The sequence below is a fragment of the Canis aureus genome, chromosome 3 (genome assembly GCF_053574225.1).
Source record: "Canis aureus isolate CA01 chromosome 3, VMU_Caureus_v.1.0, whole genome shotgun sequence".
NCBI lineage: Eukaryota > Metazoa > Chordata > Mammalia > Carnivora > Canidae > Canis > Canis aureus.
Window position 1 is genome coordinate 43091690 of NC_135613.1, and position 17901 is coordinate 43109590.

General features: G+C 40.3%; 1 long non-coding RNA gene and 2 pseudogenes across 3 annotated transcripts; 1 reads left to right on the forward strand and 2 right to left on the reverse strand.

The window, feature by feature from the left end:
• Positions 1-943: 943 nt before the first annotated feature.
• On the reverse strand, positions 944-2543 carry LOC144310733 (tRNA N(3)-cytidine methyltransferase METTL6 pseudogene; annotated as a pseudogene). The gene is made up of 2 exons (XR_013376411.1): positions 2134-2543; positions 944-1969 (listed from the first exon to the last, which is right to left on the reverse strand). The product of XR_013376411.1 is annotated as a tRNA N(3)-cytidine methyltransferase METTL6 pseudogene (transcript).
• LOC144310735 (uncharacterized) lies at positions 2036-16321 on the forward strand. 2 transcript variants are annotated; one of them, XR_013376412.1, is made up of 7 exons: positions 2036-2184; positions 9031-9135; positions 11490-11651; positions 13169-13350; positions 13916-13995; positions 15320-15361; positions 15996-16321. It is a non-coding gene; the product is annotated as an uncharacterized LOC144310735 (long non-coding RNA). The 2 variants fall into 2 exon arrangements; XR_013376413.1 differs by lacking the exon at positions 13169-13350.
• LOC144310734 (large ribosomal subunit protein uL4-like) lies at positions 12932-14285 on the reverse strand (annotated as a pseudogene).
• Positions 16322-17901: the final 1580 nt, after the last annotated feature.

A 17901-nucleotide genomic window follows, 5' to 3' on the forward strand; every position in this document is an offset into this window, starting at 1 on the left:
GGGGTATTCATTGTGGCATTTCAATCACTGGTATTACACCCACAGTTGTTAGGCTATGGGATGCAAGTTTTTGCAGGAGGGGCAGGAAATGAGTCAGAAAGAGGCTAGGATAGGAGGAGAGCACTAGGGAGCTTCAGAGGCTGGACATTAACCAAGGAGAAGAAGGATCTTTACAGTTAATTACATCTGCCTGGTTTAGTGTCATGTTTCCTCCATATTTAAGGGATGAGATGTCATCCATCCACCAGTGTTTCTCTTCTGTTTTCTCCCAAGAAAACACATTGTTTCCTCTCTGACCTTATCCCCTCATATTCTCGTATCTTTATTTTCTCCCTCTCTTTTTGCTGCATTGCCTCAATCTGCAACTGTACTCAGGTCTCTCCTATTTTAAAATACGTCTCCACCTTTGACCCTATACTTCCTACTTCCCTCAGTACTATGTTATTCAGGGAAATCTGGCTGGCTTAGTTGGTGGAGTATGGGACTCTTGACCTCAGGGTTGTAAGTTTAAGCCCCAAATTGGGTGTAGAGAAAAATAAAATCTTTAAAAAACAAAAACAAACGCTATATTATTCATATTTTCTCAGTTACGTTTACTGGCAATAGTCTATCATTTGCCATCGTTTTTTTTCACTTGCTACTTTTTAATATAAAAATTATATATACTCATTTTAAAAGTTGAGATATAAAAATATACAAAATAGTGGCTTTAAACTTTCCTCTTCAAGCAGAGGCACAAATGTCAACCTCATGAAAGGTCACGATTTGTGGCCCAGCCCATGGTCATGGAGTTGGGTTCTTAGGACATTTTCGGAATTTGCTCTGAAGGAAAATCCCTTAGCACACACAGGCCTTCTTTTTTGTTCACCGTCTCACAAAACACATACTCATTCACCACTTCTTTTTTTTTAAGATTTTATTTATTCATGAGAGAGAGAGAGAGAGAGAGAAAGGCAGGCAGAGACACAGGCAGAGGGAGAAGCAGGCTCCATGCAGGGAGCCCGATGTGGGACTTGATCCAGGGTGTCCAGGATCAGGCCCTGGGCCAAAGGTGTTGCTAAACCACTGAGCCACCCGGGCTGCCCTCATTCACCACTGCTTCGTAATCTGTGTCCGTAAAGAGCCGAGCCAGGAATTCATCAGTAAAAAAATATGATCTTGTTCCATCTTGTCTAGCATAAAAGTTTTCCCCAAGTTTGCTGCCAGCTTTAAACCTAAGCATGGTGTGATCATACAGCCCAGAGTCATGAAACAAGACACTTTTGCCTGGTTTCAATGCCTGGTAAATATTTTGTAAGACAAGGTGCATCTTATCAGGGTGAACAGCAGAGAGTACAAATATCAACATGACAACACCCATAGATTCTGGGGGCACATGTTCCAGAAGGTCATCTTTAGTTAGATCACACTGGAACACCTTGTGTCTTTCTGAGTCATATAAAGGATTTTGCTTGACATATTCAACTGCTCTTGGAAAAAAATCACAGGCATAAGCAAAGATATTCTGATCTTCCAAAAATGGGAATAAACAGTCCCAACAGCCAGCTTCAAGTATAGTCAATTTTTGATCTTCAAATTCTCTACGTGATCTGAGATCCTCAAACTCTCGGGTGGTCCAGTGTCTACCTTTGAAGAAGTTAGTACTATTTCTTTTGTAAAAAAGGTCCCAGTTCTTCTGAGCCTCTTTTTCCAGTTTTTGCTGCTTACAGTCGGACACCAAAGCTTGATCTCTTTTCAATTTCTCTTCTTCTTCAGAGCTGAGAATCCTTGCCTGCAGCCTTTTTCTTTGCAAAGAAGCCATCTCCTCAACTGACGGCATTACTGTTAACGGTGCTGAAGACTCTCCATCCCCGAATAACCCGAGGGGTCCAAGCGGATATTGCAGACATACATAGGCAGGGTTTTTTTTCAGATGCAGTTTCTCAGGATTGGATTAATCCTGATTGGATTTCTCAGGCAGCACTGGGTCCTTTTGCAGGAGAAAGGAGATTCCGTTAGTGGTTTTAGAACAGTTTTTAAGACGCTGGGTTAGTGGTTCTAGAACAGTTCTTTGACCAAACAGTTCAGACGCTGACTCGACACAAAGCCTGGCCCACTACACAAGAGGTCGGTCGCAAAGACCAAGGTCCCTACCTTCAGACGGCTGACGTTCAGCGGCCAGGACTCTCACGCCCCGAACTGCAGGTCAACTATTAGAAACCGCTTTGGTTTTAAAAAAGGACGGGCCCAAGCATGGTCTGAGAAACCGTAGGGAGAAAACGCTCATCGGTGTTCGGTGCCGCGACAAGGGGCGACTTAACCATGAGAGCTTCCCGAGGGGGCGGGGGCGACAGCGGTCAAGTGGGGTCACCGTCGCCCAAGGATCCGAGGCTCGCTTTGGGGGCGGGGGGGGGGGAATTTGGAGCCAAGCCCGGCGGCCTGAGTCTCTGATCGCACTCCCAGGAACAGGGTCTCACGAACCAGTGGGGGCGTCGCTTTCCAGGGGCTGAGGCTCCGGCTCCTCCGGGAACGCGGCAGGGAGAAGAGGCCGACGACGCGCGGGGCCGGAGCCGTCCGGCTGAGGGCGCTCGGGAGGAACCAGGCCGCCGCGGCCGCCGGGGCGTGTGGAGGGCGGGCCACGCTGGCCACCGGGCCCGTGTCGCCCTCGTTCGCCGCGCTCTCGGGCGCACCGTCGTCGGTTCTTACATTCGCCTGGACGGGGACGGCCTCGGCCCTCGGCCCTCAGCCCTCAGCCCTCGGCCCTCAGCCCTCGGCCCTCAGCCCCTCAGCCCCTCAGCCCCTCAGCCCCTCAGCCCTCGGCCCTCAGCCCCTCAGCCCCTCAGCCCTCGGCCCTCAGCCCTCGGCCCTCAGCCCGGCTTGGGGAGCCGCCTCGCGGGGACAAACCCGCCTCAGGTGCCTCTCCCGGCGGAACCCTCAGCCATGGCGCCGCCCCCCGCCGCCACTTCCCTCATTTGCCATCTTTATTTCTTTGGTTCACTTCCCATTTGCGTTCCAGATGATAAAATCTATCTTCTGCTTATATTACTTGTTTAAAATTCACTAGGATCACCAGAGACTTCTATATTGTGAAAACTCAATAGCAGTCGTATCTTACAGGACCTCTAAGCTATAGTCAATATTATCGATCACTTCTGTCTCTCTTTTTTAATGTTTATTGCTTCACCTTTGAAGAGGCTTGTTTTGATGCCCACCTCCCTACACACACACCTCTCCCCACAAACACCACACATGTGTGTACATACGAATATGTATATCTATATAGAGACATAGATGCCTGACCCTGGATCTAGTTGTTAAATAGATCTCGCCCTCATTTCTAAGGAAACGGATTTTGCTTCCTGTGGAAAAAAAAAAGAAGTTGTTATATGTGTCTGGGCTACCCTGGCTAGCTAGATGTTTTCAAGTCTGCCTGTGGTAGTTCAGACAATAAGGCCCTAAGTGATGTAGTGCCTGATTTTTATTATCCTTCCCAACCACAACCACAAAATTCTAGCAGCTATTTCGGATTTTCCCCTCCTTTTGTCAATGTCAAAATACAGTGAAGAGCTTCATGATCCCATCCAACTTGATAACAATTAGAGTTATTTTTATACCCAATAAAAAGTGCCATTGTGAATGGCCCATCCCATAACTCAGTGAAATTATAGAATGTAGTCAAAAGATGCATTTTGCTGATAGTCATACTGATGGAGGCTGGGCCTCTGACCCTTCCCTCGTGGTTTTATAGGGGGACAAACATGTAGATTGTCAACAGATATATATAGCAATCACCAAGAAATTAAACCCATGACAGTCAACCAAAAATATTTCCTTGAGATCAGCTGTCATATGTTGTATTTTATTCTTTCCATTTAATCCTTTTCTTTCAGGACAAAGAAGTTTGTTGCTTTCTTTTCCTGCAACCAGAAGACCTGGGGGTAAAAGCGGGTGAGGGGTGAAGGAGGGGTAGGGAACAAATTTTTGAAATAGAGACATTCATCAATAGAACAGGATAGTTTGTTTACTTAGCTTTACTAATACCTCTGGCCATTCATTCTGGGTCCTCAATAGGAATTTCCCTTCCGCCTCTGACCCTTGGTAAAAGGCTCTTTTGGGTTTCAGCTCAATGCTTTTCTCGACATATTTTTCTTGGAAAATGTTGCCACTGTCAGAGTTTTACCTCCCACACATACTGTCATCCTTGGACCTTTTATCTCCCTGCCTTAAAAAGCATTTTCACTTCCATGTCCCCCATGCATCTGAAACTCAACATGCCTGGTTTATTTATTTCATTATTATTTTTTTATGAGCGGGCCGCAGCTGCCCTGGGACCATGGACCAGCTGCCGCCCAGGGCACACAGTCCGCCCAACATGCCTGGTTTAAACTCATTTCTCCGCTTCCACCTTCTGCCTCTGGGTTTCTTTTTCAGTTAATGAAATGATCACAAGATAAAAACTTGGGGATTGCTATAGACTTCTCTCCTTCACTTATGACCAGTTGATCACCAGAAGGTCTTATGGTCTTATGACCAAAAGACTTGCAATATTACCTTTTAGATGTCTCAAATCCATCTTCTCATTCCTGTTCTTACCATTACTTTGTATTATGAAGCCCTTTTAATCAACAGATGGGATTATACTTTTCTTTAATGACATCATTCACTTTCCTAAAATTCTTCAGAGAATCTCTGCCTAATAGATAATGTCCAGGTCATCATGCCCTTCATGTCAGCCCTCACTCACACTCTCCAACCGCATCCACCACAACTTCCCACATTGTGTCTAATGTTACCAAACTCCGTTTACCTCTCCACATGTAACCTTGGCTTTTGCCACTTTCTCTGTCTGGAATGCCTTTTCCCTTCCTCACTTGGCAAACTCCTATTCACCTCCTAAAACTCTATTCATGATTTCCACAAAACCTTCTCTGTGTGCCACAGACTCACCCCAGGGTGAGCTAAGTCTCAGCCTCTCTCTCTCTCTCTCTCTCTCTCTCTTCCTCTCTCTTCCTATGTGTATATGTATATGCAGTTATATTATATTGAAATTTTCTGTTTGCCCATCTGACTCTTCCACAAAACCTTGAAAGTATAATCCAATCAGACTACATCTTAGAGATATTTCATAATGTAGGACTCACATACCAATAGTTGCCACAATTTCTCCACCTTACACAAATGTTCCTATAATACATAGTCGTAGAAGATATGTGGAAGGAGAACTTTCAAAAGCCAGGAAATGTGAAGAATTCACCTGGAAATAAGTAGAATGCTCCATGCTCTGCCCATTGTAATCAGTTATAGGTAAACATTGGAAAATCCATGCATTTTCTACAGAAAAATGGCAGAGAAGTCAGTACTGAATGTAGTAAATTGGCTTTCTTCTTCAGGAAAAACTATACCAGGCTTCTTGTTATCTTGGGTGATGCCATACTACCAGTGGACTAATCGGAAATCCTTTCACCTAGAGATAATGTCCAGCATTAGAACTCCTGGTTCTCATGTTGCTATTTATGTACATAATTAAAATTCTGAATTAAAAAATGCTCCTGTATTACTGTCATAGAATCTGCTGTTAAAAAATAAACTTGAAAAATTTGTACATCGATGAATTCAAAATTAATAAAAAGGGAAGCTTTTATTAACAAGCAGGAATATCTTGAAAGAGTTGATTCTGAAAGAAGATGCTAGCTTTTTAAAAACAGGCTTAGTGAGGTATGATTGACATACAGTAAATTGAAATATTTAAAGGGTACAATTTGGTAAGTTCTGACACTCATGTAATTATCACTAATATTAAGAATGTGAACCAATCTGCCACTCCTCAAAGTTTTCTCATACCTCTTTGTGGCACTTCCTGCCTTCACTTCTCATTCCCAGGCAATCACTGATATGCTCTCTGTCATTATAGATTATTGTGAATTTTTTACATTTTTATGTAAATGGCATCATACTGTAAATACTTGGTTTTGCCCAGTTTCTTTCACTCAGCATTATTTTGAGATTGATTCGTGTTTTGTATATATGATTCATTTATCTTTATTGCCGTGTATTCCACCGTACAAATATACCACAATTTGCTTATCCATTCACCTTTTGATGAGCATTTGAGTTATTTCCAACTTGAGATATTACAAATATAAAAGCTGGTGTGGCAGATCCACCTGCAGATGACTAACAGTAAATCATGTATGATCACTGTATGTGATCCCTTGTATGATCCCCTCCCCATGAGTATGAATAAAACCTAAGATTTCTTTTTAGCCAATGGAATATGACAAAGGTGATTTGATAGTCACTCCTGTCATTATGTTACATTATCTAAGATTCCATCTTAGCAGACAGAGATTCTTCTGATGGCTTTGAGGACATAAGCTGTCATATTCTAAAAAAGGCTGCATGGCCAGGAACTGCCTGCAACCTCTAGGAGCTGAGAGTGACCTGCGTGACCGCCAGCCCCTGCGTGACCACTAGCAAAAAAAAAAAAAAAAAAAACGGGAGGGGGGGACCTTGCAGTTGTAGGCAACTGCAAGAAATTGAATCTTTTGAACACCAATAAAAAATGAATTTATAAAAAAAAAAACAAAAAGAAATTGAATCTTTCAGTAACTGTGTGAGTTTGGAAAAGGCCTGACTCCCAGAAAGGAGTGCAGCATGGCCAATGCCTTGACTTCAGCTTTGTGAGATCCTGAGTACCCAGCTAGGCCATACCTGGACTACAAAATAATAAATGTGGTTTTTTTTTAAATCTTTATTTATTTATGATAGTTACAGAGAGAGAGAGAAGCAGAGACATAGGCAGAGGGAGAAGCAGGCTCCATGCACCGGGAGCCCAATGTGGGATGCGATCCCGGGTCTTCCAGGATCGCGCCCTGGGCCAAAGGCAGGCGCTAAACCGCTGCGCCACCCAGGGATCCCTGGTTTTTTTTTTTTAATGTGTGTTAAGTTGTTAAATTTGTGGCAATTTATTATGCAACAATGGAAGATTAATATAGATGATATGAGCATTCGTGTGTACATCTTTGTATGGACATGTGCTTTATTTCCTCTTGGGCAAATACCTAGAATTGAAATGACTGGATCATATGGTGCATAAATTTTTTTTTAAGATTTTATTTATTTATTCATGAGAGACACAGAGAGAGAGCGGCAGAGACACAGGCAGAGAGTGAAGCAGGGTCCATGCAGGGAGCCCAACGTGGGACTCATCTGATCTGGGGTCTCCAGGATCAGGCTCTGGGCTGAAGATGGTGCTAAACTGCTGAGCCACCAGGGCTGCCCCAGGTGCATAAGTTTTTAAGAGGTTGCCAGACTGTTTTCCAAAGGAATTTTATAATGTTACATTCCCACCAGTGGTGTATGAGAATTCCAGTTTCTTTACATTCTGGCCAACACTTGGTATGATCAGTCTTTAAAGTGTTGGTCATTCTAAAGGATGTGTAGTGGTATCTCACTTTAATTTTCAATTCCCTGAAGCCTATGATGATGAGCATATTATCATGGGCTTATTTGTCATCCTTCTGTCTTTTCTGATGAAATATCTGTTCAAATCTTTTGTCCATTTGTTATTGGGCTGGTTGTTTTTGTATTATTAAGTTTTGAGATTTTTTTTTCTGTACTCTGGATATAAATCCTTTATCAGATAAATGACCTACAGATGCAAAATTTGCAAGCTAGCAACTAGGCTGCCACTTTTCATTGTCTTAACAGTGTTTGCAAAAAATAGAAGTTTTTAATTTTGATAAAATCCAACTTATCAATTTTTTTTCTTGTATAGATTGTGGTTTTGGTGGTATATCTGAGAAATTCTTGCCTGATCCAAGATTAAAAATTTTTCTTTTATTGTTTCTTGTAGAAATTTTACAATTTTATATTATCTATGTCTATGATACATTTTGAGTTAATGTTTGTATATGGTAAAATGTAAAAGGAACGGATCAAAGTTTGTGTGTGTTTCTCTTTCAGCATCCCTCCTTCCTTCCTTCTTTCCTTTCTCTGTTCCTTCCTTCCTCCATTCTTCCTTTCTTTTTCCTCCATCTATTCCTCCCTTTCTTGCTCCCTCCCCTTCTTCCTTCCTCCCTCCCCTTCTTCCTTCCTCCCTCCCCTTCCTGCCTTCATGTCTTTCCATATGGATATTTAATTGTTCCAGCAGCATTTGTTGAAAAGACTATCCTTCCTCCAGTGAATAATCTTACTACCTTTGTCAAAAATCAGTGATCATATATGTATGTATATATTTCTTGGCTCTCTGTTTTGCTGATCTGTGTATCTTTACACCAATATCATATTGTCTTGACTACTAGAGCTTTATTATATCTTAAGATAATGTTAGCTTTCTAGTTTTGTTATTCTTTTTCAATTGTTTTTACTCTTCTAGGTCCCTTACATTTTCATATGAATTTTGGAATCAGCCCATCAATTTCTACAAAAAAATTGTGTGGGGATTTTGATTGGGATTGCATTGAATCTATGGTTCACTTTGAAGAGAAGTAATGTCTTAACTATATTAAGTCTTCCCACACATGAATTCTTTATTTATTTGGGCCTTCTTTAATATCTTTTAGCAATACTTCATAATTTTGAATATCATGTGTTGAATATCTTTTGCCAGGTTTTTCTTTAAGTATTTAATAATTTTAGTGCTATTGTATATAGCATTACTTTTTAAAAAGATTTTATTTTATTGTATTCATGAGACAGAGAGAGGCAGAGGGAGAAGCAGGTTCCTCACAGGGAGCCCGATGTGAGACACCATCCCTGGACTGGGATCATGCCCTGAGCCGAAGGCAGACAGACGCTCAACCACTGAGTCACCAAGGCGTCCCAATAGCATTATTTTTTAATGTTCAATTGTTCTTTGCTGGAATATTGAAATACAACTGATTTCTGCACATCAGTCATATATCGATACATAGTTAATCTCATTTATTACTTCTAGGAGCTATTTTATAGATTCCCTCAGATTTTCTGCATAGAAATCTGCTATTTTCAAATGAAAACAGTTTTGCTTCCTCCTTTTTAATCTAGATGTTACTTCTTTTTCTTGCTTAGTGTGCTGGTTCAGAACTCCCATTACAATACTGAAAAGAAGTGGTGTAAGTGGACACCGTTTTTTTCTTATTCCTGAACATAGGAGGAAAGCAATCAGTCTTGTCAGTGAGTATAATGTTAGCTTATATTTTTCAAAGATACCCCTTACCCGACTAAATTCCTGCCATTCCCAATTTGCTATCAGTTTTTCATCAGAAATAGAAGTTAGATTTTATCAGATGCTTTTTCTGTGTCTATTGAAATAAGCATATGATTTTTCTGCCTTTATTTGTTAATATGGTAAATTATTTTTATCGTATTACATTGACTTATTTACTTTTAATATTAAATCAACTTTGCATTCCTAGGACAAAACCAACTTGTTCATTGTATATTATCCTTTTATATGTTGTTAATTAGATTCATTAATATTTTGTTTAGAATTTTGACATCCATGTTCATGAAGGAAATCAGCTATAGTTTTCTTCTAGTGTCTTTATCTAGATTTGGTATCAGAATAATGGTAGCCTTATAGAATGAATTGGGAAAAATCTCCTCTTTATAATTTTCTGGAAGAATTTTTGTAGAATTGGTATTATTACCTCTTTATATGTTTGGTAGAATTTACCAGTGTAACCATTTGGGCCTAGAATTTCCTTTGCAGGATGGCATTAAATTACACTTTTCCATATTTTAAATGCCTTTATGGTTTTTAGCTTATCTATTTCTTCTTTAGTGATCTGTGGCAATTTAAATCTCTAAAAAAAAAAGATTTTATTTATTTATTTATTTGAGAGACAGAGTGAGAAAGAGATAGAGCACATGAGCAGGGGCAGAGGGAGAAGAAGAAGGCGGCTCTCTGCTGAGCAGGGAGCCCATGCAGGGCTTGATCCCAGGACCCTGGGATCATGACCTGAGGTGAAAGAAGATGCTTAACTGACTGAGCCACCCAGATGCCCCTAGTTTACATCTTTCAAGTAATTTGTTCACTTTGTTTAAGTGGTCTAATTTTTTGGCATAAAGTAATTAATAATTTCTTTATTATCCTTTTAATATCTATAAATTCTGTAGTTATACCACCTATATATTCTCTTGCTTTTCCTGATGAGTCTGGCTAGACATTTATCAATTTTATTGGTTTCAAAGAATGGGCTTTTAGGTTGATTTATGTTCTTTGTTGTTTTTTGTTTCCTATTTTACTGATTTCTACCATAATATTTATTGGTTTGTGTCTTTTGCCTACTTTGGGTTTAATTTACCTTCTTTCTCCCTTAATTTGTAAAATGCAAGCTAAAGTCACAGCTTTGAGACTTTTCTTCTTTTCTAATAAAAGAATTTAGTAGGAATGCCTGGATGGTTCAGTGGTTTAGCACTTGCCTTCAGCTCAGGGCGTGATCCTGGAGTCTGGGGATACAGTCCCACATGGAGCTACCCACAGGGAGCCTGCTTCTCCCTCTGCCTGTGTCTCTGCCTCTCTGTGTCATAACTAACTAACTTTAAAAAAAAAAAGAATTTAGTACTGCCAGTTTCCTTCAAAATACCACTCAGGCAGATTGCCACTAATTACAATGTGTTATGTTTTAATTTTTATTCAACTCAAAATGCTTCTAATTTCCTTTTTGATTCTTCTTTGATTCACATGTTATCTAATTTCCTTTTGATTCTATATATTTTCACAGTAGTTATCTTTTTTTTTAAAGCTATTCCAGAGCTTTTCATTTTTTTTCTTAAAGATTTTATTTATTCATGAGAGACACACAGAGAGAGAGAGGCAGAGACAGGCAGAGGGAGTAGCAGGCTCCATGCAGGGAGCCCGATGTGGGACTCGATCCTGGGTCTCCAGGATCAAGCCTTGGGCTGACAGCGGCACTAAACCATTGAGCCATCCAGACTGCCCAGTAGTTATCTTTCTATTGTTGATTTCTACTATAGTCCCATGTGGAAAGAGAATATGCTATGTATGATTTTAATTCTTTTAAACTTATTGATACATGTTTAATGGTTCATAGTATAATCTAGCTAAGCAAATATTCCATATACATTTATACATTTGAAAAACATGTATATTCTGCTACTGTTGAATGGGTAGTTCTATTAATGTCAATTAGGTCAAGCTGGTTGATTGTATTGTTCAAGTTTTCTGTATCTTCACTGGTTTTCTGTCTGCTTGTTCTATCAATTATTGAGAGAGATGTGTTGACCTCTTTGAAACTGTAGGTTAACCTATTTCTCCCATCAATTCAGTCAGTTTTTGCTTCATGTATTTTGAATCTTTGTTGTTAGGTTTGAAAACATTTAAAGTTATTGAATCTTCTTGATGAATGGGTGTATTTATCATTATAAAATGACCTTCTTTACTTTGAAATTTACTTTGTCTGATTATCATATAGACAAGCTAGTTTTCTTTTGATTAATATTAACATGGTATATCTTTTTCTATTCTTTTGCTTTTTTAAAAAAATATTTTATTTGTTTGACAGAGAGAGTGAGAGAGCACAAATAGGGGGAGCTGCAAAAGGAGAGGGAGAAGCTGCAAAAGGAGAGGGAGAAGCTGCTGAGCAGGGAGCCCAAAGTGGGGCTCTATCCCAGGACCCTGGGATCATGACCTGAGCCAAAGGCAGCCACTTAACTGAGGCATCCAGGTACTCCTATTATTTTGTTTTTAACCTATTTTTTTTTACAGTTTTAAGAGCAAAGAAATAGTAAATATTTAGTATCTCTTAATTATTGTGACTTTTTGCTCTTTCTCTTTATTCAAAGCAATAGGACATTTCCTAATATGTCAGACCACATTCATTACCCAGCTATAGTTATATTCATATTTTCTATTTTTGGATGTAAACAGGAAAAATATACTAAAAATACATAAAAGCCAAAATGAAAGTGTTTTCTTTATTTTTTTAAAGATCTTATTTATTTATTCTGAGAGACAGCGGCAGAGACACTGGCAGAGGGAGAAGCAGGCCCCATGCAGGGAGCCCAATGTGGGACTCGATCCTGGGTCTCTAGGATCATGCCCTGGGCAGAAGGCTACATTAAACCGCTGAGCCACCCAGGCTGCCCAGAAGTGTTTTCTTTAAACAAACAAAGAAAAAGGCCTGAATCAGTCATATGCTTACTAGCCATGTAACTTTGGGCGAATTACTTAACCTTCCTGCATCTTGGTTTCCTAATCAGTCAAGGATGGATAATAATGACACCTAGGTTCCTAGAGTTGTTGAGAAGACCTAATACATCAGTACATTAATATTTGTTAAGTGCTTAGAACAGTGCCTAACCCATAATGGTGCCATATATATGTTGGATAAAATAAAAAACATGTTTTACTTCCTCCCAGTAATAATTCTAATGAAGTGTGAAAGAAATTCATTTTCAGAAAGCCTAATACATCTGCAGTTTTATGAAATGCCCAGGTGATTTTGGTGGAAATTATCAGTGGTTCTTTACACCAGTGAGAATAGCTACAATTAACAAGACAGAAAACAACAAATGTTTGTAAGGATGCAGAGAAAGGGGAACCCTCTTGCACTGTTGGTGGGAATGCAAGCAGGTGCAGCCAATCTGGAAAACAGTGTGGAGGTTCCTCAAGAAGTTAAAAATAGAGCTACCCTGCGACCCAGCAATTGCACTACTGGGTATTTACCCCATAGATACTGATGTAGTGAAACACTGGGACACCTGTACCCCAATGTTCATAGCAACAATGTCCATAACAGCCAAACTGTGGAAGGACCTGAAATATCCTTTGACAGATGAATGGATAAAGAAGATGTGGAGTATTACTCAGCCATCAGAAAGGATGAATACCTACCATGTACTTCAATGTGGTTGGAACTGGAAGGTTTTTTTTTTTTTTTTTTTTTTTTTTGATCAGGTCTTTATTTAAAATTAGCTGTCCAAAATGATTGACTTTTATAGAATAAACAAATATAAGTTTTTAGGCAGCAGGCTTCTTCTCTTCCATGGTAGGTTTCTTTTTGGCAGGTTTCTTGTCTGCTGCTGGTTTGTTGGTAGCCGCAGCCTTTTTCCTACCAAAGGTTTCTTTGGCTTTTTCACACCAACAGCCTTCTTTCCTTTCTTTCCTTCCATGGGCTTCTTGCCTGGAACCCCCTTCTCATCTGATTTGGCTTCTAAGGCTGCTCCCATCTTATCCATCTAGAGTTTGTGATTCTTGGCCTGGCGAAGAATGGTGTTCCGGCGCATGGTCTTTGCATACGGGTTTAGCTTCAACATGATTCTTAGGTTCTTCAGTGGATTCTTCTTCAGGACTCTACGATGAATCTTCTTGCATGCTGCTCGGAGGGCCCTTTGGATCTCTGGGCTTTTCAAGATTCTGCTAAGGTCTGTATTAAGCATCTTATGCATGGGAAGGGTGTTACTCTTGAGGGAGGCAGCCTAACGCCAAGTGCCATACAGATCGTCTAACTTGGGAAAGCACTTTCAGTCCAAATGCAGAAACGTCCCACATGCCCACCAGGAGCAAGTTTCAGAATGTTCAGTTTGCTTACATTAAGTAAAGTAATTCCAAGGATGTTTCTGAAGGCCTTGATGATACCATTGTCTTCATTGTAGATGATGCAGGGTCCCCTGCTCTAGATACAACAACGGTTTCTCATTTTGCCTTTGCCAGCTCTCATTTGCTGAGAGGCACAGACCTTTTTGATATCATTCCAGGCTTTAAGTTTCTTAAGAAGCAAAACTGAAAAAAAAAAAAACAAAAACAAAAAAAAGAAGCAAAACTGCCTCCTTGGTCTTCTTGTAGCCTTCAACTTTATCTTCAACCACCAAAGGAAGTTCAGAAACTTCCTTAATACAATGACCTTTAGACATGACCAGTGCTGGTAAGGTTGAGGCAGCCAGGGCAGAGCAGATGGCATATCGTTTTTGTGTTGTGTTCACTCTACAGTGCCAATGGTGCCAGGTTTTGGTTGGTGCAAACATGCGGCCTCCACGACACATATTTCCAAAAGCACCCTGGCCAGAATGGTGAGTCCCACTACCTCGAACTCTGGGAATTCGAGCCACGGCTCTGCCAGTACTCCAAGACTCAGCACTGGTTTGATGACCTGCTAATTCACTGACAGCATATGGCTGTCTGTTGTTTTTGCGCAAGTTGGTGTGAACAAAATTCACGATATCGGGTTGAATGGGAGCTTTAAACACAGCAGGCAAAGTAACATTTTTGCCAGATGATTCCCCCTTTTCGGAGTACACAGGTATCAACGGACGAGCACACGCCATCACGGGGAGAGGAGAGGGCCGGAACTGGAAGGTATCATGCTGAGTGAAATAAGTCAGTTGGAGAAAGACAATTATCATATGGTCTCACTCATATGTGGAATGTAAGAAATAGTGCAGGGGACCATAAGGGAAGGAGGGAAACTGAGTGATGAAAAATTAGAGAGGAAGACAAACCAGAGAGATTCTTAACTCAGAGGACCAAAGAGTTGCATAAGGGGGGGGGGGCGGGGGATGGGATAACTGAGTGACAGGCATTAAGGAAGCACATGATGAGATGAATACTGGGTGTTTATACTATATATTGGCAAATTGAATTTAAATATTTTTAAAAAGAAATTATCAGTGGCTGACACTTTGTGACACAATATAATCCCAATATTTATTTCAAATATGATTAACATGGCACAGGTGGTGCCAACTGGTGGTGAGAGTGACACTTTACAATGACGTCCCATGACTGAGTGCATAGCCTAAATGGGAGAGAGATGTCAAGTCTAAATTTGAGGTCCTGTGTGAACATGAGTCCTAGCCTCCTTGTGATAAGCCCAGGTGCTTTTAGAGAAGGCAGGAGAAAAGGAGCAGGAAATTCCATTTTTTTGGAAAATGTCCTATACTGTTTAGATTTATGTCACTAGAACCTTATAGTTAGGTTTTCAAATTGTGCTTTTTGGTTCAGATGCCTCTTTCCCTCCAGATGGCGCCAGTTAGCTGCCATATTCTATACTCTAGTCCAGGTGCACTGACGTCCACTGGAACCCAGGCACTCATGCTTTTAAAGACTTGCGTGGCCCATGAACATTTTATAAGAGAAGGAATCTTTTGCTTTCCTTTCCCAGGAAGATGTTTGCTCTGGAAAAGGTTTGTCCTGGGAAAGGTTTACTTAGAGGAAAATAACCTAGAGCTTACACATTATGCACATTGATGAAATCATAGAACCAACCTCCTAGAGAAATTTGTCAGTCCTCACCACTGCCTTTGGGCAGGACCACACAGACATCATCCTCTTGTAGATGAGAATGAGTACAAAGAGAGAACAGTAAAGCTCGGGTTTTTGTTTAATGAATTCCAGACATCGTGCATCCACTGGGAGCTGCTTTGCCTCCTACCTGAGGTAAGGAGAAGGTCTCTAGGGGCTGGCAGAAAGCCAGAAGGCTCTAGGCCTGTCCCCCACCTACAGAGACTTTGGCCTTCTGGCTTCTCGCCTACAGCCATGGTTGTCCCTAAAGAGTAAATGACAAGCATTGTTGGGTGGGGTGGGGGACCACAGGAGACCCCATCCTGTGCATATCTGTTTATTTGTTTATTAACAAAGGATATAAGGAGACTCAGAATTTAACTATCTTGTTTTGTTTTGTTTTGTTTTGTTTTGTTTTGTTTTGTTTTGTTTCTGGAGTCCCAGAATTAAATTTAAGCCACTGCCTCCAGAGAGTGAGATCTAAATCTTACCCAAATATTCAATCCCAGAAGGAATATTCAATATTCACCTTCCAAGAGGGAGTTCTTTTTAGCTAATCTGATTCCCAGATGCAAAAGCATAAGCCCACTTGATTTGAGGTTTTCATCATAAAAGATGGAGAACAGCTGGCTTTCATTTTCTCAACAGTATCCCTTAATAGATCTGAAGGCTAGTTTTAAGTGTTCCATACTCTCCTGTCCGTACTAACCAACCCCAGCCTTTGTTGCTTTTTGTCATGCATGGCCTGATTGTCCAAACCCTCTTTCTGACTCTTCATCTCACTTTTAAGTCCTAGAGACCAGATTAGACTTGAAATGAAAAATGATCATTCTAACAACCAAGGATAATTATATTTGCAAGTTGAATTCTGTTTCAGCAATATAATTGTGATATCCAATCTGATCTCCGGAGGCTTTTTATGTGTCTCAACGACTAGCTCATGTTAACGATGCTCTACTGATAGAGATGAATGTTTTCTCTAGAGAAAAGGTCATACATAGCGGATGTGTCCACAAGCTGCTATCCATTTTGAAGTCAAACTACATAATTAAGTTATTGTCCTGGCTAAGTGTATATATAATAGTTTATAATAAGTCTAAAATAAACTTCAGTCTATGTCACCAATAAAGGCTATTAATGTATTACTTTAACATTCAAAATGTTCAGGAATAACTTTGAGTTCTAATATCATGTGACCACTAGAAGTAAACTTTTTTCCACATTCATCTATGACGCACAGAAGACCTAATAGAGGATTAAAGTAATAGAGGTTTATTTTTCTCACAAAACAAGGAACCCTGAGGTGGGAAGTTACTGGCACTGATCCAGCTAGTTATGTAATGATGCCATCAAAGACCAAGCCTTTTTTGTATTTCCACTCTGACATTTTTAGATTGTTGGCTTTTACCCTCAGATCTTTTGCTTCATAAGTACAACATAGCTGCTAACACTCCAGACTTCGCCCCTGTGTTTCACCTTTATGTGGAAGAAGGAGAGAACAGGAAAGGGGAGTGATGCTGGCTGCCATTCCTCTGTCCCAGAGCAAATGCCTACCTCAAAGAGATTCAGTGTCTTCAGTGTTAGAAACCAAAACTGATAGCAAATTTAAAGTCAGTCTTGTTAATAATTTATCCATACATTCATTGTTTTTATTCATTACTGATTAAATAGGTAGTTTTCAATATCTTTTTTAAAAAAGATTTTATTTATTTAATTATGAGAGACAGAGAGAGAGGCAGAGACACAGGCAGAGGGAGAAGCAGGCTTCATGCAGGGAGCCCGACGCAGGACTCGATCCCAGGTCTCTAGGATCAATACCCTGGGCCAAAGGCAGGCACCCAACCGCTGAGCCACCCAGGCGTCCCTTCAATATCTTTTTGCTACATTTTAAAATGCATTTAATAACTGATAAGGGGAACGCCTGGGTGGCTCAATGGTTGAGCGTCTGCCTTTGGCTCAGGGTGTGATCCCGGGGTCCTAGGATCAAGTCCCACATTGGGTTCCTTGCGGGGAGCCTGCTTCTCCCTCTGCCTATGTCTCTGCCTCTCTTTCTGTGTCTCTCATGAATAAACAAATAAAATCTTTAAAAAAATAACTGATAAGGAAAAAAAAATAACTGATAAGGGAGAAAATGGGTAATTTTATATATGTGATAATTATATATATATATATATATATATATATATCAATTTGTATTTTATATTTTTATATTTTTGTACTTGCAAAAATGTCCAGGTCTCTTTGACACAGATGGGAGACAGGGAATTGAGACTATAGAATTCTAGGAATTTACATCTTGGTTGGGTTACCAAATATCCTGGCTGGCTTAGGACACAAGCTTTTAACATCTCCCATGAGACCGGTAGATGTAAAAAGAGTCATGATATGGAGCCCTCTGCGAAGTAATTTCTTTTGAATCATAAAATAACTTAGAATGAATCAATAATGGGATGATTAGGCCCATTCTTATCTCAGGATTTGTAGACTTCAATGATGTAGACAGTCTGTTGACATGTCATAAACTAAGGTGTGCTTAGACCACAGCACACTAGCACACAGCAGCATCAAGGCTGGTGAGGCCCAGGGTGGCCCCAGAAAGTGAAGACTTGATGTCAGCATCCAGTACAAGTTGCAGGTCTAAATCCAAGAGATCTTGATGGGAGAACGAGGTACTCCAAGATCCAGAGCAATTTAGA